Source organism: Gopherus flavomarginatus, chromosome 22, assembly GCF_025201925.1.
Source record: "Gopherus flavomarginatus isolate rGopFla2 chromosome 22, rGopFla2.mat.asm, whole genome shotgun sequence".
Classification (NCBI taxonomy): domain Eukaryota; kingdom Metazoa; phylum Chordata; order Testudines; family Testudinidae; genus Gopherus; species Gopherus flavomarginatus.
The window spans coordinates 866,838-890,309 of NC_066638.1; the positions used below are offsets into that span (position 1 = coordinate 866,838).

The 23,472-nt window shown below is 48.2% G+C and overlaps 1 protein-coding gene across 2 annotated transcripts in view; it reads left to right on the forward strand.

Annotated features, from left to right (window-relative positions):
- Positions 1-23,472, forward strand: part of FHL3 (four and a half LIM domains 3) — a 47,063-nt gene that overhangs the window by 587 nt on the left and 23,004 nt on the right. The window lies entirely within an intron of this gene.

Genomic DNA, 23,472 nt, shown 5'->3' on the forward strand with positions numbered 1-23,472 from the left:
CTTCATATATTGTACAGCCCCGAGCATGCCATGAACTCCCTAAAGACAGAGACAAGCCCCTTCCTTGCAAAATACTTGGGCATAGGGCAGGAGCCAGTGGCTGGCGAGCTAGTGCCCCCCTTCCCGCTCTGTAAATTGGGGCACTGGCAACAAAAAATGCGAACTGTATCTAGGTACTGTATGTGCCTCCACAATGAGGCTGGTGTGAGTTCTTTCTGACTTGCAGAAATGCTGTGTCCTGGCTGTGAGCTGCCTCTTTGTTTTGGGACGCTGGGAACAGGGATTGGTATTTTTTTCTTTGTTCAGATTCCAGCCTTTTAGTCTTTGCCTAATATAGGTCAAATTTCATGTAGATGATGGTATAGGGTGACCAGACAGCAAATGTGAAAAATCAGGACAGAGTGTGGGGGGTAATAGGAGCCTATATAAAAAAAACCCAAATTTGGACTGTCCCTATAAAATCGGGACGTCTAGTCACCCGATGATGGTAGGACTTTGAAAAATATATTCACCAGTTGCCCAGCACATGTGTGGGGTGAGGGGGGGCTAAGCCATCAGCTTCTGCAGAATCGAAGACTTTAGTTCATTCAAGGAGTTCCTTGCCCTTCTGTGGTGAAGAAAACACTGTAAATATGACTAGAGGCAGTGCTGGCTTCCTGAGTCTACAGACCGCAACAGTACCACAGCTGCTGCTATCTATCTTTGCCTGAGCTTTGAGTGAAATTAACAAAACTTGAGGCAGATTCTCTGCTGCTCTTCAGAACTGTGGTCAACGGTGAACTTGACAAGAATTTGTGGCAATTTAATTGGGAAAGCAGCAGAGGCTCTAGGGAGGCAGATCACAAAAACCAGAGGCAGAGAGAGGGATAGAATGTCAGAGCACCTCTTCTCCACTACCCAGCACCAGAGATGAGCAGGGAAAGATGAGGATTTGATTTCAAATGTATCAAATACCTTCCTCCTGCCCTTCCCCCCAATGCCGTGCCTCCCGCCCCCAGTACCCTGCCTCCCTGCGCCTTTCCCCCCAACAATAGCCAACTCTGGGGATCTCTGCACCCTTTTGTTTCCCAGCAGTTGGTAAAGGGGACTTTGCTGGTGGATTGACTCTCCCAGCAAGTAGCTCACGAACGTTGATGGTGCTCACCTCTTCCCTCTCTTTTCATACAGCTTCTGGTTAGTAAGTGTCTACTTAAAAACTTCAAGCTCTGTGTTTTCAGCATATTTCACAAGCGAGCTCAGTGGGTAATTTTAACAGTTTGCAATTTTCATGCACATCAACACTGGAGAAGAGAGTGTATGTTTATTTCCTGTTACACACATTTCTAATGCGACTGACTCTGGTTTTTCTTTTTCAACGGACTTTCACTTTAAAATCAAGCTTTGAATTTTATTCTTCTACATTTTTGCAAAACCAGTGACTACCTGTGACACTCTTTTTCCTTGGAGTTTGAATGAACTCAGGAAAATATAACCAGGGATGAATTTGGCCCCAAATGTCTAATTCTTTAATTACAATTTGTGTTTCTATCCCAGGGTAAATTCTCAGTTAATAATTCACTTCTTGTTAATTGTGACTTTGGCACTGCCCAGCCCTAGCAGGGAAAGTTTGGAAAGGAAAATCTTTTTAAGGTGAGTTCTCAGTGTAATTTTCTTAAAGAGAAAGTGGGAATTAAGGGCCAAGGGGATCACTATGCTTTAATTTTGTAATAAAAGGAAGATGATTACACTGGAAATCTGGATTTATTTTTTGGAATGTCCAATAAGCTTTGTGGCATTTTCTGAAAGGAATATGAGAAAAGAAAGTATCCAGCCACGGTTTCTCCCAAGAGTGCATGTGCCTGCTGTACTGTAATTGTGATTGTTAAAGTCCTGAGCCTTAAACTTCATCCTTAATGAAGAAGTCCTGAAACCAAACAGACACAGAAGCTAAATCTAAATCAAATGCTTAAACGGAGTTGCTCTGAGAAGGTGTTAGTAGTGGGGAGGCATTTTGCACACATCCGGACGGCACAGTGAAATCAAGAGGCTTTGGCCTTCCTATGACTGGTTATTTTGAGCCCTCAGTTATTTGGTTTTCTAAAATTCACCTTGCTGTTTCTTTTAAAATAAGATAACAGAGAATTTGCTGCTTTAAGCAACAGATCAGTATCTATCAAAACATTATTATTAAAAGCCACTTAACCTCACCTACTGCTGTATTCTTAGCTCTTCAGGGAATGCTTTTGACTTGGGTATGTCACCCCTTTTTCAGCTGGGAAGTGTTTCATGCTGTCTTTGAAATTACACATGTTACGATCCCTTTTCCAAGGGGAGTGGTGGAAATCCCATTACCAGAGACATTTTAAAACCAGCCTGGACAAAGCAGCAGACGGCACGTTGTGAGGAACAGGCCTGCCCTGACCCGAGGCTGGCCTAGATGTGATGTAATGTTTTCCCATCTCTGACTTGTAGGCTTCTACACTGAGGTCTAGTTGTTTAGGTTTTTATTTGCTCTGTTTATCATTTTAATGCTTTTAAAACTGTAAGCCAAAGCCGCCAAATTTAAAAAAAAAAAATTCAACTACCCCCAACTGTTCATTTTTGGGAAAGCTTTTGATTGACTATTGCATGAGGAGTCTTTAATGTTAAAAACTTGCCTTCTACATGAAAACCTAAGTGATATGTTGAACTCGCAGCCCTCCGTCACTCTTTATCAAGGGACATTATAGCTTCTTGGTGGACCAGTGCAGCAAGCACATGACAGGAAAGAGGGAGTTTGTATTTTTGCCATCCTGTTCTTCAGTGGTGCAATTTCCTCCACTTTGGGATGGGGACCACGTGGTTGCCTGCTCCATGCTCATGCTGGCTGGTTGCTTCCACGGAGCTCCTGATAGTGCTAGCTGCTAGCATTGGTTTAAGTTCTTCTTGTTTGGGAATCACACGGACAAAAAAAGTCACCTAGAATTGCAGGAGTGGTGGAAGGAGGCTTCTGTGAGCTGTGAGCACTAGTGACTCTTTGAAACTTGCGCTGCCTGAGGATGCAGGGGGATTTGGGTTTTGGTCCACTCCGCGTGTAGGACTGCAGAGAATACAATTAATAGCTCTTCTGTGTGCAGAAGTGGCTGCTGGAGCTTTGGGAGCACAAGGCAAAAAGCACAAATGGGTGGGATGGACTCTGCTTCTCTAGGTGGGTAATGCTGGGACGATGCTGTAAAGACTGACTGGAGCTGGTGGGGCCTTAGGCTCCTTGCAGTGAGCATCCTGGTCTCAGTTGCTGGACCATCACATTCTCTCCAGCACCGGTCACCAAGGTATTCTGGTGGCACTGGATGTTGTATCTATGTGTTCTTCAGAATGTGACCCCAGGATCTTAGTGCTGACTGGTCGGCTAAAGGTCAGGCCAGTTCCCTGACCGCTGGCAGGATGCTGGGTCACCAGCCTTCCCTCCACCAGACTGGCGATTGGCCCCCTGCAGGGTTTGTAGCCGGCTGCAGCATGCCTGCTGCCAGAGCTCTGCTTCCTATTTACACTGCAGCCCATTTCAGAAGAGATGTTGGGGTAGCCCAGCTGGCAGAGGATGCGGCAGGCAGCTGGAGTGGTTCAGTTCTCTGGAGTCATCACAGGCAGCAGTCTTCTTCCCAGTCTGCAGTGCTGTAGTGTCTCTCCTCTTGCCTTTATGTTGTCTCAGAACGTTAGGCTTCTGCAGCTCTAGTGGTGTTCACTGATGGTCGATTTCATTTCAAAAGGGGTTTCGACATTTACAAGGTCAATAAGAAAAACATTCACCGTCACTCAGATAACCACTCATAAGGGCTATAAGTCTGCCAGCTTCAATGCACAAGCCAACTCCAAATTGCTGGGGTCAAGAAGAAACTTCCCTACAGACAATTTACTGCTGAAGTGGCCGCTGCAGGGTTCATTGCACCTTCCTCAGAAGCATTTAATACTGGTCAAAATAAGACAGGCCTCCCTGCCACCTGGCTCGCCCGATAAGGTACTTCCTACCGCATGTTCCTAATTCCAGTTACATCCACCCCATTGAACGGCCTTCCACTTCCTGCATGCCTCAGGGCTCAGACTAACTCTTCCTCTTCTAGGGAAGATGCATTTGTGGCAGCCACAGCAGTGGTGTGGAAAATGTTTGTGGGACCAGCTGAGTTGTTTCTGTTTGTGCTCATGGGATTCCTGCTGTACTTGGCTTGCACAGGGCCATGCTTGCAGGGGCCTTGTCACCCCAGCAGCTTTGGGCAGAAGGACTGCAAGCCTGTGAATTGTTTGGCCTCTGCCTGGCCTTCCATGTCAAGGATTCCTCAGACAAAGGGGTTATTTACCGACAACTGGGGACTGACTAATGGCTTTGAATAGATGCCAGCCCCTTCTGCTGGAGAAGCCTGATTCGGCAGCTGTCCTAGTGACTCTTGTCGATTTCTCCAGTAAGGAAGCCATCAATCCTGCACTGGGATTGGGCTACTTTGGCATGTCTGCCATTCTGGACTTGCCAGAGCCCTCCCCCCCCCCCGGTCCCTATAGATTACCAGCTTGGGTTGGAAAGAGGGACGTGCTGGTGACAGTCACTGTTCCTTTGCCGACTGGAATGTCTCTCTCTGGTTTGCTGTATTTAGCTTATTCTGCCTATGTGAGACACTGCAATGAAACCAAACATGTTTTATCCCAGCAACAGCTGTCAAAAAAACTTTAAACCAGGAACTTCAGCTTGGTTTTCTTGAATTTTGGAAAACATCTAAAAGGGGCATCTGGGGTGGTGCAGCGAGAAGGAGAGGTCCGCTGAGTCTAGAGCCTTACTGGGGTGAAAGGAACAGAGAAATCTACAGCAGCTGGGAAGGGGAAATGCCAGTTGCTGCAGTGGCAATTAGAGAAACTAATACCCAGGTTTGTGGCACTTGGGGATTCCATTTAAAGCCCGTTATTCAGTGTCCGAGTCCGTTCTTTAAAAACCAGAATCTTCAAGTAGGAGTGTTGAGACTTGGGAAGCTGGCAAGGCAGTCTGGTCACATAAGCTCTATCAATGTTCATAGGGGTTGCATGGCTAAAAGCCTTCGCTGATGTTGAAAATCTTTCTCCACTGAATAGTCTTAGTGAAGTAGCCATAATGCTGCATTGGAGCTGCTGCCACAGCCTCAGTGCTTAGATACTGCAGTGATAGGACCCCAGATAGTCACCCGAAGGCCATTTGCCTCCGTGACTCATAGCTGCTAGACTTTACCATCCCAAGCAAGCTGTGTCTTGGCTACAGTTCCATGGAGAAAAGCTCCACACTGGGAAGATGTACTTGCTGTGGGCAGGTCCTGGTTCTTTGTTCCTTCTTCCCCTTCTGACTTCTGTTGACTTTGTAAGATGTAAAATACAGTGTCAGCAGTTTACAAGGAGGGAGAGAACAATGTTTCCTGTTGAGAAAAATGTGGAGGGTCGGGTTGTGAAAGGAAAGGGGGAACTGAAGAATGTCACGTCTCCCACCTTCCTGTAACTCATCCTAAAGGAATCGCCTCTGCTCGTGACTCACCATGTTGCTGGTGTCTGCTAATTTGGAAGGCAATTTAATTGATTATATTTTCCTTTATTCAGGCATCCCAGGGAGGGCTGGCAAAGGGCAACTGTTGGTAGCAGTTTCTGATTTACATTTCATGCCATTTAAAATCAAACCAAGTTACTTTTAAAATGATGCATTAAAACTGGATCCAAATAGCATTAGTTTAAATGCATTAATATAGCCTCTTAGCCATAGAATCCAAATAGCAGTGAAACAAAGGAGCTGGAGTCCCTGCTTTTGTTCTTGGTGCAATCTCACTAAGCCTTTTAGTTGGTTCTGTGCTCATGTTACCATTACGTCCCTGGACATTTAAAGCTCACTCATACTATTTCTAAGCTAGCTGTGTATATAGATAGCATCCTGTATCTTTCTCCCTTGTGGGAAATGGCTGTATTGTCCTCTGATAAAGTGTTCTGAGCTTCTCAGGTAGAAACCCAAAGATTTCTTCTTAAATCAGTGCCTTGAATAAACACCCAGAAACCCCAGACCCTTTTGTTTTCATCAGAAAGCTGACTTGAGTCATGGCGGGGGAAAGCTTTATGTAAGTGTTTGTGCCCAGGCTGCCCAATGCCAGTTCTATTCAGGAATCCAGATCAACTTCTAGGCCCAAAGCTGGGAGCCAGAGCCAAGAACAAAATCTGAACCATTTCAAACTCCCTAATGTAGCTTTGAATGTCTAAGCAGCCAGCCAGAGCCGACCCGGAGCTGTTTGCAGCACCAACAATACATAAATCCAGCCAGCAGAGACGCGTGTGCAGGTGACGGGACAGCTGGAGTTGTTCTCTCCACACGAGGGAGGAAGGGAACTCTGAATAACGCAAGGAAATGCCTAGTGCTGGAGCTGCTGCAGCCTGGTTTCCCTAGTGTTTCCTTTGCCACATGTTACACTTGACCCTGCCAGGACCAGCCAGTCAAGTAATTGTCTCCAGTGACAGATTAAACTTCATTGCCATTGTTAAGGGTCCAAGATTTTCCTTTTTTTCTCGGGTTAAAGAACTGCTTGGATGTGCAGCCAAAGCAAACATGAGCTAATAAAGATGTGGCGCTAACCAACGATAAACAGTTCCCAAGGGCTGACCACTCCCATTACAGAACGGAGATGGGGACTTTTGCTACTAGGAGATGAGTAGAAGAAAGGTGGGAAGTGTGGGGATAGCCTTCCATCTGTTGCTATTAGTGGGAGTTGTAGATGAGCGTTGAGGGAGAAGTGACCTCTAAGGTAACCTCAGAGTCTGTTGCTTTCATTGCATGATGCCATGCTGAGAGCTGTGTTCAAGTCCTGAGCTTGTATTCCCATTCCTGAGGTTGGGAAGGCTGCCGAAGCAGCATGCTTGCTCTGGAGTATATCGGGACCCTCTCAGATGGGACCCTTGCTTGCTAAAAGAAAATGCTTTTTCACACAATACAGAGTTTGCCCACAGAATGCATTTATGCAAGATATCATTGAAACGAAGAGGTTAGTAGGATTCAGAAAGAAATTAGGCACTTCCATGTGAAACATAGATACCTAGGATTGTAATAAATTAGAGAAAACACAAGAGTTTTGGAAGGGATATTAAACTCTTCTTCTTCAGGGAATGAGCCAACCTCTAACTATTGGGGATTAGGAGGAAAACTTTCCATGGGGGTAGGTTATTCCATAGCTCCCTGCTGCAGGCTTTCTTGTACCTTCCTCTGAAGCTGCTGCTAGTGGCCACTCTCAGTGACAGGATACTGGACTACATGGACCACTGGTGTAAGCCAGTGTGGAGATGCTTGAGTTCCTTGTGCTACTTGCAGCCAGTGTAAAAGGAATCTGCACTGTAGATCAATGTTTCCCAAACTTGGGACGCCGCTTGTGTAGGGAAAGCCCCTGATGGGCCGGGCCAGTTTGTTTACCTGCCGCATCAGCAGGTTCGGCCGATCGCGGTTCCCACTGGCCACAGTTCACTGCTCCAGGCCAATGGGAGTGCAGGAAGTGGCCTGGCCGAGGAACATACTGGTCACCACTTCCCACCGCCCCCATTGGCCTGGAGCAGTGAAACGCGGCCACTGGGACCCGCTATCGGCCAGACCTGCGGATGTGGCAGGTAAACAAACCAGCCCGGCCCACTAGGGGCTTTCCCTACACAAGTGGCGCCCCAAGTTTGGTAAACACTGATGTAGGGTCTTGGAGGTATTGAAGTGAGCATCTAGGAGACTGTACGGTGTTGGGTATGTGTCCATCTGAAGATAGCTGAGCTGTACAGGCCCTTTGCATTCCTGCTTCTGTGGGTTGTGCTGGCAGGGCCCAGGTGCCCCCTTTGTGATACCAATCTTGAACATTTTGCCATTCTCTCATAGACAAGGCTGTAGGACAAGCAGCAGATGAAAAGCAGCTGAGAAAAGTGATGTAACTTTAGAGGATTCAAAGGCTCTGGGTAGTAATTACTATTAATTATGCAGATACCTTCAGGACTGTGAACAGTGTTCACACTTTTATCTCAAGCCAGCCAGGACTCATGTTGACAGCGCACCTGGAAATGAGGTAATTGAATACTCTGCCCACACTTCAGATTTTGCTGGGTTTGGGCACAGACATAGCATGTGTGTTCTGGGTTCCTGGGCAATGTTTGTTGCTCTGTAGCCAGAAAGTCTTACCATTGAAATGAGACAAGACAGAACACTTCTCTTCCCAGCCTGAGTAAGAGACTCTGGAAACTGCTGTGGTGTGGCTTTCCTCAGAAATTTCCTTTGCAGATGAGGAGGTTTTGCTGCCGTTTGAAATACGGTTAGGAGATGTTTCCAGAGCTGTTCAAATCTGCTATTTATTTGAGTTGCTAGGGATGATGGTAACATTGATTGGAGAGGAACGTGTGTGGGATTGTGGCAGTTTGAGCTGGAAAAGGCTCATTAGGTAACATCCAGCCCATCCCTTACAATTTACTTTAGTGCTTTGCACTTGACTGCTCTTGGGCTGTTGCTGTTTTGAAGTGATTTCCATGGCGTGTAAGCTAACGAGGAGTGTGTGGAGTGGGGGTGGATACAGCACAGCCATTGGGATCACATTTGGTGGGTGAAGGCTGTTCAGTCCAATGCATGATCCCCTAAGACTCCCCCATGCACTCTCTACCCCCCTCCCCCCACCCTCCGCAGCATGGCTGGAGCAGCCTGAAACTGACGCTTGTTCTCTGCGTTTTGTGCCCCTCCACATGTAAGGCCAAATGGGCTGGTTATGGTGAAGGCTCACCAATGAAAGCTTTCAGCCTCACACCACCCTCTTTCCAAACCCACCATGACTTTTCTCTGAAATGTGGAGGTTGGGAGAAGTCCCCTTTGTATCCACATCCACACCCTGGAGAAAATGCTAATCAAAGCCGTGCTCCTGACAACTTCCATTTTGGCTGAAACAGGTCCCCAGGAGCCTTGCCTTTGTGGAGATCGCCCACTGGTGGGAGTGCAAGCCTAGGTGGTGCACACAGGCTGTGTAGATGTGCTCCGATCAGGGTGTAGCTGCAGCCGTGGGAGTGCGTCACCAGGCGCAGGTATTGCAGGGTAGTTAAAGTAGAACCACCAGCCCTTCCATGATAGGACTGTGTCTGGATGTCAGCAGTGGTGGGAAATGTTCTAAAACTGTCCTAGTGTAGGCAGGGGCCAACCATGCTGAATTCCCCTTCCCAGACGAAGCAGCATGTGCTTTACACACTGGTCACTGGAGAGTTGTGGGGCTGAAACAAATTATTCAGATGCAGTAGAAAACACTTGGGTTTGCCTTAACTGATGAAGCAGTTTGCCAGCATTTAGCCTCGAGGTCCCCTGCCCCAGAAGGTTTCCCAGCATAAGGACTTGAGCTGGTTTCTCAGAAAGGCTCCTCTTGGATCTGTGATATTGGGGATGTTGTGGCATATCATTGGCCTTTTCATTTTTCCTGGAGCCAGCCCTTGTTAACTTCGTTCTCACACCATTGTTTAGTTTCTTTAAGATGCTTTTGCTAGTTCTTCCAGACTGTCACGTGGGAATTGCTTACTAGCAGGGATTTTTGCTTTGACCCAAAGCTGCACACTGCTCCCTTCTGTACCACTGCCAACAGCATTTCCAGTCTCTTCTGAGCATATGTTTTGCAATAATACACAAACTCCTTGGCTCCCAAGAACTGCCTTATGGAAAGATTAATATCTCTTAACAATGGAATTAAGATACTAAGAGTGAAAGCAAAGGCAATATCTTAGAGCCTGGAGGACTGTCCTGACCTTTCCCAAAGGCCTCAGTTCAGACACTGGTGTCTGGCTAGCAGATGGAAGATGTTTGAGTGGATTTTAGTCAGCTTGTGAAGTCCTCTGTCTGGTGACTGGGCTTACTATAAACGTGCTTTGCACATTACTGCCACTTGGTTTGTATGTTTCTGATCTGCAGCAGCCTCCTCTGGGAGCCCCTCCTTGCTGAGATTGCCTGTGCTGGAAGTCTCCCTACTCTGCCCTTATGTCTGGGTTCTAGCAGTACTTCTAGCATTAGCTGTGTGGGTTTTTGAGCATTGACAGCGATGTTCCTCGTAGGAAGGGTACTGGTTTCACAGATGGCTTCATCACTTCTTTTTGTCTATGACTGGAAAAGGAAGACACTCCACTTGCATCAGGGTTCAGCAGTGACCCCTGAAATTGTACCTTGCCTATTACCAGCTGTGGAGGACATCAGCATTAGTGCTTTCAGGACTATAGGAGAAAAATGCTCCAGGAAAGCGCAGCCCTTCACAAAGGCAATTTAAGAATTATTATCCCTGCTTTACAATGAGGAAACTGAGGTACAGGGATTGGAAGAGACTTGCCCAACATTATGCAGCAAATTGATGACACAGCTGGGAATATAATCCAGATCTTCTGACCCTCAATCTGTTATGTCAGTAGATCTCAGCCTTTTCCAGATTGGAACTTGCCTCCCATCTAGCAGCATGGCATGATCAGAGTCATTGTGTGTGCCACACTGAGAACCTCTCTGCATTAGGTCATAGCTGCCTATGCCTGGTGGAGATTCTTTTTTTTTTTTTTCTGTAGGGACAGAGAATGAATGATTAGCGAATTGACTTCACTGCTCCTGGAGTGAAATGTCTTCCCCAGATCCTGATTATTGGAAGAGTATTGCCCCAGTAGGGGTGTAGATGAATCAAGAGATGCTGATACAGTTCCCAGTTGCTGCTGCTTTGTTCTGTTTATCCATAGTTTGAGTTCCTCAAGTTGAGTGCTTCCCTCTGGTCTAGTTAATAGTCCAAGTAACTCTTTGGTTAAAATGCTTTTCCGTTCTTGAGCTGCTGGCTGCAAGGCCCCGTGGTGGGGGAGCAGATGAGTGTAGTGTAGACATTATAGTGCTTATTGGAGAAAACCATATGCACTTGACTTCCCTTCTCGTATGTGAGAGTATGGGGTATTGTGGTGACCCTTGATTTGGGGGCAGCAATTGCACTTAATGCCGTTCTGAATGGCTCTGGCACCGTTTTTGGTTAGAAATATTTGCTGTTGTCCCCGTAGATTCAGAAACCTCATATACTAGACTGAAAATATTGCCACCAAAATCAGAGGCAACACATAACTTTTGATAGTGCAGGGGCACAATTTAAAGGTTCGGGGGGGCACGTGTCACCTCTGGATGCTAACACACCCCTCCTGCATCTCCCACATCTGCTCCAAGCCAGCACTACCTTTCCCCCATTGTATCTACATCGCTCTCTACTGGGACAGGAATTCACCTACGGGGATAGATAAAGCAGCCTCTTCCCATCAGTTTTCTCTTTTCCAGGCTATGTGCCATGGGTTGAATGACTCCAATAAGTCCCCTGGAGCAATGGGAAAACTGCTGTTCAGAAAGGTGTATTTCAGAAACTACACTGGAAAGCAGTTGATATATATCAAGATGTGAGTGGGGATTGGATGCAGGGGCCCAGTTTTGTCAACCTGCCTCTTCTTTTGGGGCCAGTAGCTCCCTTAGAATGAAGCTTAAGCACAACACATTCCCTTTGCCCTTCTCATGTCAGTACCCCAGGCAACCAGAGGAGAAATCCCCAGTCTCTGGTGTTAACAACTGAAGACCATCAGCTGGTTTGCTTGCTTGTGTTTGTGCTGCAATATCATCTCTTAAGTCCTGCAACTAATGGAACTTGTGATTTGGCAGGTAACATCTGACCTCATGGCAAGAGGAGACTTGGACTCAACCAGGCACGTGATTAAATGAACTTTGAACATAATGTTTTAGGCCAGAGAATTTCAGACTCCTCTGAGTGTGCCCTACAGCCTGAGACTAGCGAGAGCCTCACACTTCCCAGAAAAATGAACAGCGACTGCTTTCCCCTTGTTGAAACTCCTGAGAGCCTCTTCCAGGCATCTGGGTCTAGATTAGGCAAAATATGCAGTGATAGGTTCAGAATGAGTATTTGTTTGGTGTGTTTGGGCTTGGGGACCCCGTGTAATAATCTGAACAGTTGCTTCTGAGGATGTAGCCGGAGGAGCATCGTGTCTGTGAGATGATCCCCATGCAAATGGTGACCAGAGCACTGCTGAACCGAACAATCTAGCTCTTTGGAATTACGTTGGTTAGTATGTGGCCCAGAGCACCGCACGCTGAGCAGTGCAGATCCCCTAAGATGCAGTTCCCTCCAAGTTCCCCGTTACTGTTGAACCTCTGGAGAAGACCAAAGCTCCCTCTGAGTTTGAAACCCTCAGGATACAGGGCAGCTCCGAAGAGCAGAGAGCTTCATAGGTTGCTTCCTGGCTCCTGCCTGTGATTCTTGCTTCCCCTCCCCACATGAGTGTTTTCTGCATTACAGCCTAAGGAATGTGATTTTGGGATCTAGATACAAATAGTCTCGTTGCTTCTATCTGTGTGGAACTAAGCCAGATTGCAAAGTCAAGCACTCAAAAGTTAGAAACACTTGAATTAAGGTTGCTCATGCAGTCTTACTTTGTCCTGGTGTGTGTGCAGGATGATACAGTCTCCAGGTACACAACTGCTGTCTCATTTCTACACGTCCTCCAACTTCTGCAACAAAGGAGGCCAGGGTTGTACAGACAACAGCTTAATTCACTGCACAGCCCTTAGTTGTTCCCTGGGGACAGTTTGCCTCACTATATGGAATAAGTAAGGGTCCCATGTTAACAGTAGCCTGTGATCATGTAATTGAAGATTGCCTCATAATGTAAATCAGCAAAAGGGCCAAATCAAGTGCATGGACATCTGTATTTCAGGCATTTCTGAACTTTTCAGTGCTTGACTTTGCAACCTTAAGGTTCTTTTAATGTGGGAAATTACATCCAATAAAACCAAAGTTTTAAAAAACTTAAAAGTTGAAAAAACAAAAATTCCATCATGTGGAACCTTATTGATGCATCTCCCCTTTGCCCCCCATGGGTCATTAACAAGGTTGGGATCTTTAGATCCACTGCACAGTTTTCTGCAGCTAATGGACTAACTGGTAACAGTAGAATGTTGTTATCCTCTGTGTGTGCCTGCCATTCAAGAGGGATGGTGACAAATGCTTTGCCAGTGGGTTTCACAGCTATTTACTACTCAGGAAAGGAATGTTGAGGCTCAGGAATTCTGTATAGGTTTTATATGGCTGTGATGAGTGCAGTATCCGAGCACTTTCCAGAAGTGCATTAAGCAACATGACTAACATCTGTCTCATGTCTGTTCTCTCATCCCCACCCCAGGGGAAGAAGTGTGTGCAGTGCAATGCTCCATTTTGGACATGTACACACAGATGTTGCTCTATGTTTGTAAGAGAAGTCAAGGCCAAAGAAATTCACCCTGTGCTTGGAGTGGAAGGTGGTGAGGTTTGTGATGGTCCTTAGCCCCTAGGGAAGTTCATAGCACAGGCTCAGACTTGCCCTTGGAAAGATCTGTCTCCTGCAGAGACCCACTTTACCCTTGTTGTAGAAAGTTCCATTGTGCTAGAGGAGCAAAGTTGTTGACCATCATCTTCATTCAGGAGGAATAAAAGGCTCAATTCCAGGTGCTGAAGGGTAGTGTTCTCTAGGTGTTACACACCTTTCTGCTCTTCTCCTCCTAAGCTTTCTACCTCCCCAAGTACTCTTCCCCCTCCAGCTCCTGCCTCTGTCCTCCTAGCCCCACATCTCTTCCCTCACTTGCTCTGCTCCTCTGCTTTTCAGCTGGGATGCTTCCTATATCTCCAAGCTGCCTGTGCACGAGTGGTGGGTACTCGTAGGTCCCTGAGTGCTGGGAGCAGCAATTGCAGAGAAAGTCCTGCTCAGCTCCAGCAACCCAGGATGGAGCACACTCAGTCACCCTGGGGATGGCACATATGCCATATGATTGATATGTAAGAGCTGTGAGGGGCTGGAGTGTGTTCAGTGTAAACAGAATCTGCAAGCTGCAGGTTTTTTCCCCAGAGACTTGTAACTTGGGACAAATTTATGTGAATTGTCCCAGGGACAGCAGAAGCCATATCCCTGACACCAGGGCAGCTCCCTGCGCCCCAGGCAAATTTCAAATCCTTGCTCCAAAACATGGCGGTGCCAGAGCTTACTGTTGTAAGAATTTTTTAGCCTGTGCAAATCCGTGTAACATAAGAACGGCCACATTGGGTCAGACCAATGGGCCATCTAGCCCATTATACGGTCTTCCGTCAGTGGCCAATGCCATATGCTTCCGAGGGAATGAACAGAACAGGCCAATTATTGAATGATCCGTCTCCTATCACGCAGTCCCAGCTTCTGGCAGTCGGAGGTTTACGGACACCCAGAGCATGGGGTTGTGTCTCAGCCCATCTTGGCTACTAGCCATTGAGGGATCTGTCCTCCATGAACTTATCCAATTCTTTTTTGAACCCAGTCATACTTTTGGCCTTCACAGGTTCACTATGCATTGTATGAAGAAGTGCTTCCTTAAGTTTGTGTTAAACCTGCTACCTAATAATTTCATTGGGTGATTCATGGTTCTTGTGTTATGTGAAGGGATAAATAACACTTCCCCTTTCATTTTCTCCACACCAGTCATGATTTTATAGACCTCGACCATATCCCCCTTGGTCATCTCTTTTCTAAACTGAACAGTCCCAGTCTTTTTAATCTCTCCTCATATGGAAGCTTTTCCATACCCATCATCACTTTTGTTGCCCTTCTCTGCACATTTTCCAGTCCTAATATCTTGTTTGAGTTGGGGTTACCAGAACTATATTCAAGGTATGGGCATACCATGTATATAGTGGCATTATGACATTTTCTGTCTCATCTGTCCTGTTCCTAACATTCAGTTGGCTTTTTTGACTGCCACTGCACATCAAACAGATGTTTTCAGAGAACTATCCATAATGACTCCAAGACTTTCTTGAGTGATAACAGCTAATTTAGACCCCATCATTTTGCGTGTGTAGTTGGGATTGTTTTCCAGTGTGCATTACTTTGTATTTATCAACATTGAATTTCATTTGCCATTTTGTTGACCAATCACCCAGTTTTGTGAGATCTTTTTGTAAGTCTTCGCAGTCAGCTTTGGACTTAAGTTGGATCTGAAGAAGTGAGATTTTTTACCCATGAAAGCTTATGCCCAACTAAATCTGTTAGTCTTTAAGGTGCCACTGGATTCCTTGTTGTTCTTGTGGATACAGACTAACACGGTTATGCCCTGATACTTATCGGTAAGTTGTGTATTTTCCCCAGCCTCATTCTCTGAAATGGCTGAGCTGTTTTAGCTGAAACTTTACGCAAAAATTCAATGTGAGATAGACACATGGCATAGAAAATTTCAGCCCAAACTGTTTAAGTTTGGCAAAGTTACAAGCAACTGAAAACTGGGTCTTACCCAGCACTCTCCATTGTAACCTTAGCTATAGATGGCGCAGCTGGTGGAATTGTGGAAAGTCACTACAGTGAGTGGATTGCTGTGTCTGACTCCTCCCAGAGTTTTGATCCAGTGTATGGCAGTGCAGCAAAGAGGGTATTATCTGGCATGCACAACAGTTTATTTGGGGCTGCAGATCTGCGCTGCAGCCTTTTCGGTGGCATAGGTGGTTTAGCAGCTCCTTGGCATAGTAAGTACACAGGGAAGGCATGCAGGGAGCTGATCACAGTCAATAACCTAAACCGCGAGGCCAGAATTGTCAAAATGGGGGGCCTTCACTTAGGCACTAAAATCTCTCTCTTGACACCTAACTGAGAGGGCTTGATCTTCAGAGGAGTTGAGCACTGACCCCTCCTGAAATCAGTGCGAACTGTGGGTGCCTAACTTAAGAGCTCCAAGTTGGAAAGCCTTGGCCTGTAGCCTTTCCTGGGCTCAAAGACGTGTTTCAGATGTGCAGTCTTACAAGGGATGTGTTCTAGCTTGAGCAGCAAGTACCATAAACTGTGCCATGCTTCGGGGAGTGGTATGGCTCTGTTCCAGCCTCTCTCTCTGTGCCTTTTAATCTCTGCCACTTATGAGAGATGCATTTGCATTTTAAACTATAGGATTCTGTGTCTCTGCCCTGCTTACGCTGGATTCTGAATGTACAGAATCTACTAGTGTATTTCTCTGCCCCCCACTCTGTCTCACATGTTCTGTCCCTTTGTATCCTGGAGTCCCAGTCTTTCCTCAGCTGGAGAACACGCCTCCTACACACTGCTAGGAACTCTTTGTAAAAGTGGCTTAAAACAAGCTCCACAGAGAATCTGCGTGATCCTCCCAAAAAGGCTTCTCTCCAAATCTCTCCTGCAACAGCTTTGTCCCTTCATTTCTCAGCCGTAAAGGCTGGCTGCTTTTTGTACTGTCTCTGGCTTAGCTGGCCAGTGCTCATTCGGCCACACTCTTAAGAAATCCTAGTAGAGAATTAAACCTGGCAGCTGCAGGCCTGTTACCTCACCCCACAAAAATGCTTTGTTATTGAGAAAATGGAAACGGTCTGAGGTTTCTGGGCTGAATAGAAATTATTGGGATCAGTTTTAACCACAGCTTGGTCATGGCTGCAGAACATTCCCCAAGCTGAGCATTCTCTCTTCTAAACCCTCATCTTCAAGACACTGGAGAGCTGCAGGGGTTTCACTGGGTAACTGAGCAAACATTGGAGACTGTTACGCACTCTGCTGAAACCTCACTGAAATCTCAGGCTTTCTCAGCAAAGACAGCCGTGCCACCAGGTAACCCTTTGTAGCCTGTTGCCCAGAACACGAGTGTCCTGTAGAAATTATGCCAGGTTCATCTCCTATCTATCACCCAGACTGCCCCACTTGCTGGCATTCGCTTCCTGGAACGTTGGTCACTCTGCCTTTGTTAAAAAGGTGGGTGAAGGATATGTAAGCAGCCTTTAAAAAGCCTCAGAGAGAGGAGCTGTGGAAGTATGTGGAGCCTTCTGTGTTGTAGTCCTCTAGCACCCAGATCAAACCCGCAGTTCTGAAGGAGAAGCTTTGCTGCTTTAGTAACCTTTTAGGGTCGGTCTCAGGACCTTTTAGGGTCGGTCTCTGAACAGGGAGTTCTGAGGGGAAAAGAGGGAGAAGGAAAATTCAGTTTGAATTGTTTTCCTTGTATACAAGCTGCTTTCCCCCCATGTTGCTGTAAAGGACATGAAATGACTTTTTGGTCAATACTGGTTTGCAGAAGCAGCATTTATCTAAATACAGAACTCTCCTTGCTAACAGATCATACATACAGTTATACTGATAGCTTACAGCTCCTGTTGAGGAAGTTGCATACGCATTATTCACTTAATTTCCTAGTAGGACTGGACAAAGCAGCATCAGTTCTTTGGATGCAAATTGAACACGTGATCCATTTTTTGTTTTTTTTTTAAACCTAGTGAATCCTAGCAGGCCAAACGAATTTCTTCCAGCTGCTACAGATGTTTTACGTGACCAAATAGCTGAGTGCATAGAAAAACAAATATCCCTAAAATATTGCACCCATGATTAGCTATTTCATCATTTGATAGTGAAATGTAAATATGGCTTTGGTATTTTGAGAGTTCATTTACCCAAGCTTCTAGTGTTCCCTAGGAAATCCCATAACTAAAATGGCTCACAGCTTGTCATCTGGTGAGAACAGTGACTAGTCAGCATCTCCTAGAGACCCTTTGAAACTCAGAGTGGGTTTTAGAAATAGTAATTTATTTAACTTGCGAACTAGGCCCAACTGTTCAGGGCAGAGCCCAGGATCATGAACTGTTTCCATTCTAGACCCCTACTTTCTGTGGGTTTCAAATGTGGCCATAAAAATCCCTTCCAGGCTCAGCACTGGCTCTTGAGGTCTCTGGGAGATATTTGAAATACAAAATTCAAATGGTAAAAACAATTGGCAGTTTATTCACATAGAAGTATTTTACCCATGTGGCGTGGGTATGGTTGTGTGTGTGTGAGAGTGAGTGAGAGTCCGATAACTTTAAAGCAGCCTCAGTTCTGCAGGACCCAAGCCCACAATGTGGATTTTCCTCTCCCGGTTACGTTGCAAGTGAAGCTGTTTCTGCTGTGGTGCAGCCACTGGCAGTAAAGCATGCCCTTTACATACATTCTGCACCAGCAGTAAAGAGGGAGGAATGTAGGGTGACCAGACAGCAAACCTGAAAAATCAGGACAGATGGTGGGGGTAATAGGAGCCTGTATAAGAGTCAGCCCAAATATCAGGACTGTCCTTATAAATTAGGGACATCTGGTCACCCTAGAGGAGCATTAACTTCCAAGTTAGCATGAAAATCTCTCTGTTCTAATGAAACAAAAGAAATTACATTGAAGTGCAGAAAGTCTCCCGAGTTAGGCAAACTTCAACTCACTAAAGCCAAGAAATTCCTCTCTAAGGTTTGCAGTTCTCCTATAACCCATTGTGCTGTTCTATACACAGGATGTTCCGCAGTCCCTTGGTAGAGTAAGAGGTAGAGGAGTGGCACTAAAAGCTTGTCTACACGTGAAAGTTAACCTCAGTTAAGGTAAGGTGTGAATTTATAGTGCAGTAGCTGTTCCTGAATAACTACATGTGTGGACGTTGTTGTTCAAGAACAAGAGAACCTTGTTTCTGTTTGGCTTAGCATGCTTTCAAAGCCCTAACTTTAAAAGAAGCAGCTGGAGAAGATACAGTCACATATGAAAGACCCATGGCCCACAGTAACTTAGTTCTGTATGTGTACGTTCCTCTCGCTTTTATATTTTATTTCTCTTCATGATGAGGGTTGCCTGGGTTTAGATCTGTAGCATATGTACATAGGGGTCTTTAGCAAAGGAGAAAATAGTCTATAGGCATTTTTTGTGATCTCTGTTTAAATAATTCCAGCAGGTTAGACTATATAGTGTATTTCTGGAACAGGAAGGACGATGGCCTTGTGGTTTCAGCATTGGACTGGGACTCAGATCTGGGTTCAATTCCTAGCTTTGCCGCTGACTCGCTATGTTACGAAATCCCTCTGTGCTTCAGTTCCACGGCCTGTGAAATGGAGACAAAATGCTCCCTGACCTCACAGGAGTGCAGTGAGGATAAGCGTGTCCGTGCTTGTGAAACACTTGGATAGCACAGCAGTGGAAGCAATAATGTTATAAAGGGTGGAGAGATTTAAGAGCTGATTACATGTGGAAGCTGAGCCCCCTTGCACTTACATTCTTGAAATGGCCTGTGCTTGTATCAGCAGGGAGGTCCATACTTTTTAGTAGGGGAAACGCTCCTCAACTCAGCCTTCTCTGGAGGTTTGCTGCAGGCTTTGCCCACTCACCCATGTCCTGATGCTTGGTCCTGGAGGAGTAGAGAGCAGCATTGTTAACATTCCCGCATGCCACAATAGCAAATTATTCAGACTTACAGAACTACAGTGCACCAAGGGCTTTGAAGATCTTCGCATTTGTACTATACATCAGTTTAACCTGGTGTCACGGAGTGTGGGGGAGTCCGGCCCTGCACCCCTCTTCCTGGGACCCACAGTGACTCTCGGCCAGCCAGTACAACAGAAGGTTTATTGGACAACAGGAACACAGGTTACAGCAGAGCTTGCAGGCACAGTCAGGACCCCTCCACCGAGTCCTTCTGGGCTTTCAGGGTGCTTGGATCCTAGCTAGGATACCCTGAATTCCGCCCACACAGCCCCAAGCCCCAAACTCCAACTGCTTCCCTCCTGCCACTCCCTTCCTTTGTCCCCTTCCCGGGCAAAGGTGTTGACCTTTCCCCTCCCTTACCTAGCTCAGGTTACAGGCTCTGGCATCGCCCATCTCCTAAAGTCCTCCCCTGCTCTCCCACTCCCCACACAGACAGTCCCTACTGCATCACATCTCTTCCCCCTTCGAGACTGAACTGAGCGGGGTCACTCTGCCCAGTGACCTGGGGAAGTTCAGGGTCCCCTCTCCGGGACAACGCATCCGCTGTCAGGTTGGCACTTCCCTTCACATGGACCACGTCCATGTCATAGTCCTGCAGGAGCAGGCTCCACCTCAGGAGCTTGGCGTTGGCTCCTTTCATCTGGTGCAGCCAGGTCAGGGGAGAGTGGTCGGTGTACACGGTGAAGTGTCGCCCAAAGAGATATGGCTCTAGCTTCTTAAGGGCCCACACCATGGCCAGGCATTCCTTCTCGATGGCCGCGTAGCTTTGTTCCCGGGGTAGCAGCTTCTTACTCAGGTACACGATAGGGTGTCTCTCCCCCTTTTCATCCTCCTGCATTAACACTGCCCCCAGTCCCGTGTCTGAGGCATCGGTGAACACCATAAAGGGTTTGTCAAAATCTGGGTTTGCCAGAACTGGGTCGCTAACCAGAGCCTCCTTCAGCGCCCGGAAAGCCTCCTGGCACTGCTCAGTCCAGATCACCTTGTCTGGCTTCCCCTTTTTGCACAGTTCAGTGATGGGGCCGGCTATGGCACTGAAGTGGGGCACAAACCTTCGATAGTACCCCGCCATCCCAATAAAGGCCTGGACCTGCTTTTTGGTTTGGGGAGCAGGCCAGTCTCTGATCACCTCCACCTTGGCTGGTTCCGGCTTCAGGCAGCCGCTCCCCACCCGATGGCCCAGGTAAGATACTTCAGCCATCCCCACCTTGCACTTCTCAGCCTTTACTGTTAACCCAGCCTTCCGGAGTCGGTCCAGGACTTGTTTAACCTGGGACACGTGGTCCTCCCAGGTCTGGCTGAAGACGCAGATGTCGTCAATATACGCCACGGCAAAACTCTCCATCCCCCTCAGTAGCTGATCCACCAGGCGCTGGAAGGTGGCCGGCGCTCCCTTGAGGCCGAAGGGCAGGGTCAAAAACTCATAGAGCCCCAGAGGGGTGATAAAGGCCGATTTCAGCCTGGCATCTGCGTCCAGCGGCACTTGCCAGTAGCCTTTGGTAAGATCCATAGTGGTGAGGTACCGTGCACCTCCCAGCTTGTCTAGGAGCTCGTCAGGCCTGGGCATAGGGTAGGCATCAGATACGGTGATGGCATTGAGCTTTCGATAGTCCACACAGAACCGGATTGACCCATCCTTCTTGGGAACCAGCACTACTGGCGAGGCCCAAGGGCTGGAAGACGGCTGGATCACCCCCAAAGCCAGCATGTCCCTGACCTCTCTTTCAAGATCCTGGGCAGTTTTACCAGTGACCCGAAAAGGGGAGCATCTTATAGGGGGGTGTGACCCCGTCTCCACCCGGTGGACAGTCAAATTAGTGCGTCCAGGCTGGTTGGAAAACAGCTGTCGGTACAGATGCAGCACCCCTCTGATCTCAGCGTGCTGGCCCGGGGTCAGTTGCTCAGAGAGGGGAATCGCCTCCAGGGGGGAACCAGCTTTTGTCCCAGGGAATAGATCCACTAAGGGGTCATCTCCCTGCCCCTCCCAATGTCCACACACGGCCAACACCACATTCCCCCTGTCATAGTATGGTTTCATCATGTTCACATGGTACACCCGACGGTGATGTGCCCGGTTTGACAGCTCCACCACATAGTTTACCTCATTCAGTTGCTTGATAACCTTGAAGGGCCCTTCCCAGGCGGCCTGGAGTTTGTTTCTCCTCACGGGGATAAGAACCATCACCTGATCCCCGGTGGCGAAGGCACGGGCTCGTGCCGTGCGGTCATACCAGACCTTCTGCCTCCTCTGGGCTCGGGCCAGATTCTCCCTGGCCAGGCCCATGAGCTCGGCCAGTCTTTCCCGGAAGGTCAGGACATACTCCACCACTGACTCTCCCTCGGGAGAGGCCTTCCCCTCCCATTCGTCCCTCATCAGGTCTAGGGGCCCCCTCACCCGCCTTCCATACAACAGTTCGAAAGGTGAAAACCCGGTAGATTCCTGGGGTACCTCCCTGTACGCAAACAGCAGGTGAGGTAAGTACTTGTCCCAATCTTGCGGATGCTGGTTCATAAATGTTTTTAGCATCATCTTCAGCGTCCCGTTGAACCTTTCTACCAGCCCGTTGGACTGGGGGTGATACGCTGAGGCCCAGTTGTGCTGGACCCCACATTTCTGCCATAAGGACCGGAGCAGGGCCGACATGAAGTTGGACCCCTGGTCCGTTAAGACCTCCTTGGGGAACCCCACCCGGCTGAAAATTGTCAGCAGCGCATCTGCCACTGTGTCTGCTTCGATAGAGGACAAGGCCACCGCCTCGGGGTAGCGAGTGGCAAAATCCACCACCACCAGGATGTATTTCTTCCCTGACCGGGTCATCTTGCTGAGAGGTCCCACTATGTCCAGGGCCACCTTCTGGAAAGGTTCTTCTATGATGGGTAAAGGCCTCAAAGCCGCTTTCCCCTTGTCCCGGGCCTTCCCCACCCTCTGGCAGGGGTCACAGGATTGGCAGTACTGTCGGACATGGGTAAAGACCCCAGGCCAGTAAAAGTTCTGTAGCAGCCTCTGCCTGGTGCGCCGGATTCCCTGGTGCCCTGCGAGAGGGATGTCATGGGCCAGATACAACAGCTTGTGACGGAACTTCTGGGGAACCACCAGCTGCCTCCTGATCCCCCATGACTCTACTTCCCCTGGGGGAGCCCATTCTCGGTACAGGAACCCCTTCTCCCACAGGAACCTCTCCTTGCAACCTCTCCTCATGGTCTGTACCGCACTAAGGTCAGCCCGGTCCCTGTGCTTCCGCAAGGAGGGATCTTTCTGCAACTCGGCCTGGAACTCAGCAGCTGGGACAGAAATGGGGACCGGCTCTCTCTTGCTGGCTGGGTCTGAGGCCGCAGCCTCTCTGCACCGTGCCCCTGGGCGTTCCCCGCTCCCTGAGTTAGGGTCCTGCACCTCAGGTCGAGTACCTTCCCCGTTTTCGGGGTGCAGTGCCATTTGCCGACTCTGACTACGAGTCACGACCAGGGCACTCTGGGTGTTACTAGGCCAGTCCTCAAGGTCCCCTCCCATTAACACGTCAGTGGGCAAATATTGGTGTACCCCCACATCTTTGGGGCCCTCCTTGGCCCCCCATTTCAGGTGTACCCTTGCCACGGGTACCTTGAATGGGGTCCCGCCCACGCCCATCAGGGTCAGGTAGGTGTCGGGCACCATCCGATCTGAGGCCACCACCTCGGGCCGGGCCAGCGTCACCTCTGCGCCCGTGTCCCAGTACCCAGTGACCTTCCTCCCATCCACTTCCAGGGAAACAATGCACTCTTTCCGGAGGGGCAGCCCCGCGCCCACCCGGTAAACCAAAAACCCGGAACCGGGAGCATCCATAGGTGGTATGTTGCCAACCCCCCTTTCCTGGGAATGTAGCCCCTCCTCCGATTGGGTTTTTACCCAGTCCACCCTCTGCGGGTTGGGTCCGCTTGGTCTGTCCCTGAGCTTGGGGCACTGGGCCCGTATGTGACCTCGTTGGCCACAGCGATAGCAGCCCATATCTCGTGGGTCCCCTTGAGTGGGTCGGAGGGACCTGCCGCTGGATGTTCCCCTTTTGGGGGGGTTCTCCATAGGCCCCCTTTGGGAGGTCCCATGTTGACTCTCTCTCTGCGTTGAGGCAGGCCTGCTCCTTCGAGACTCCTCCCTGCCATCCCCTGCCCGACTGTCCACAAATTGGTCGGCCAGCTGGCCTGCGTGCTGCGGGTTCTCCGGCTTCTGGTCCATCAACCACAGCCTCAGGTCGG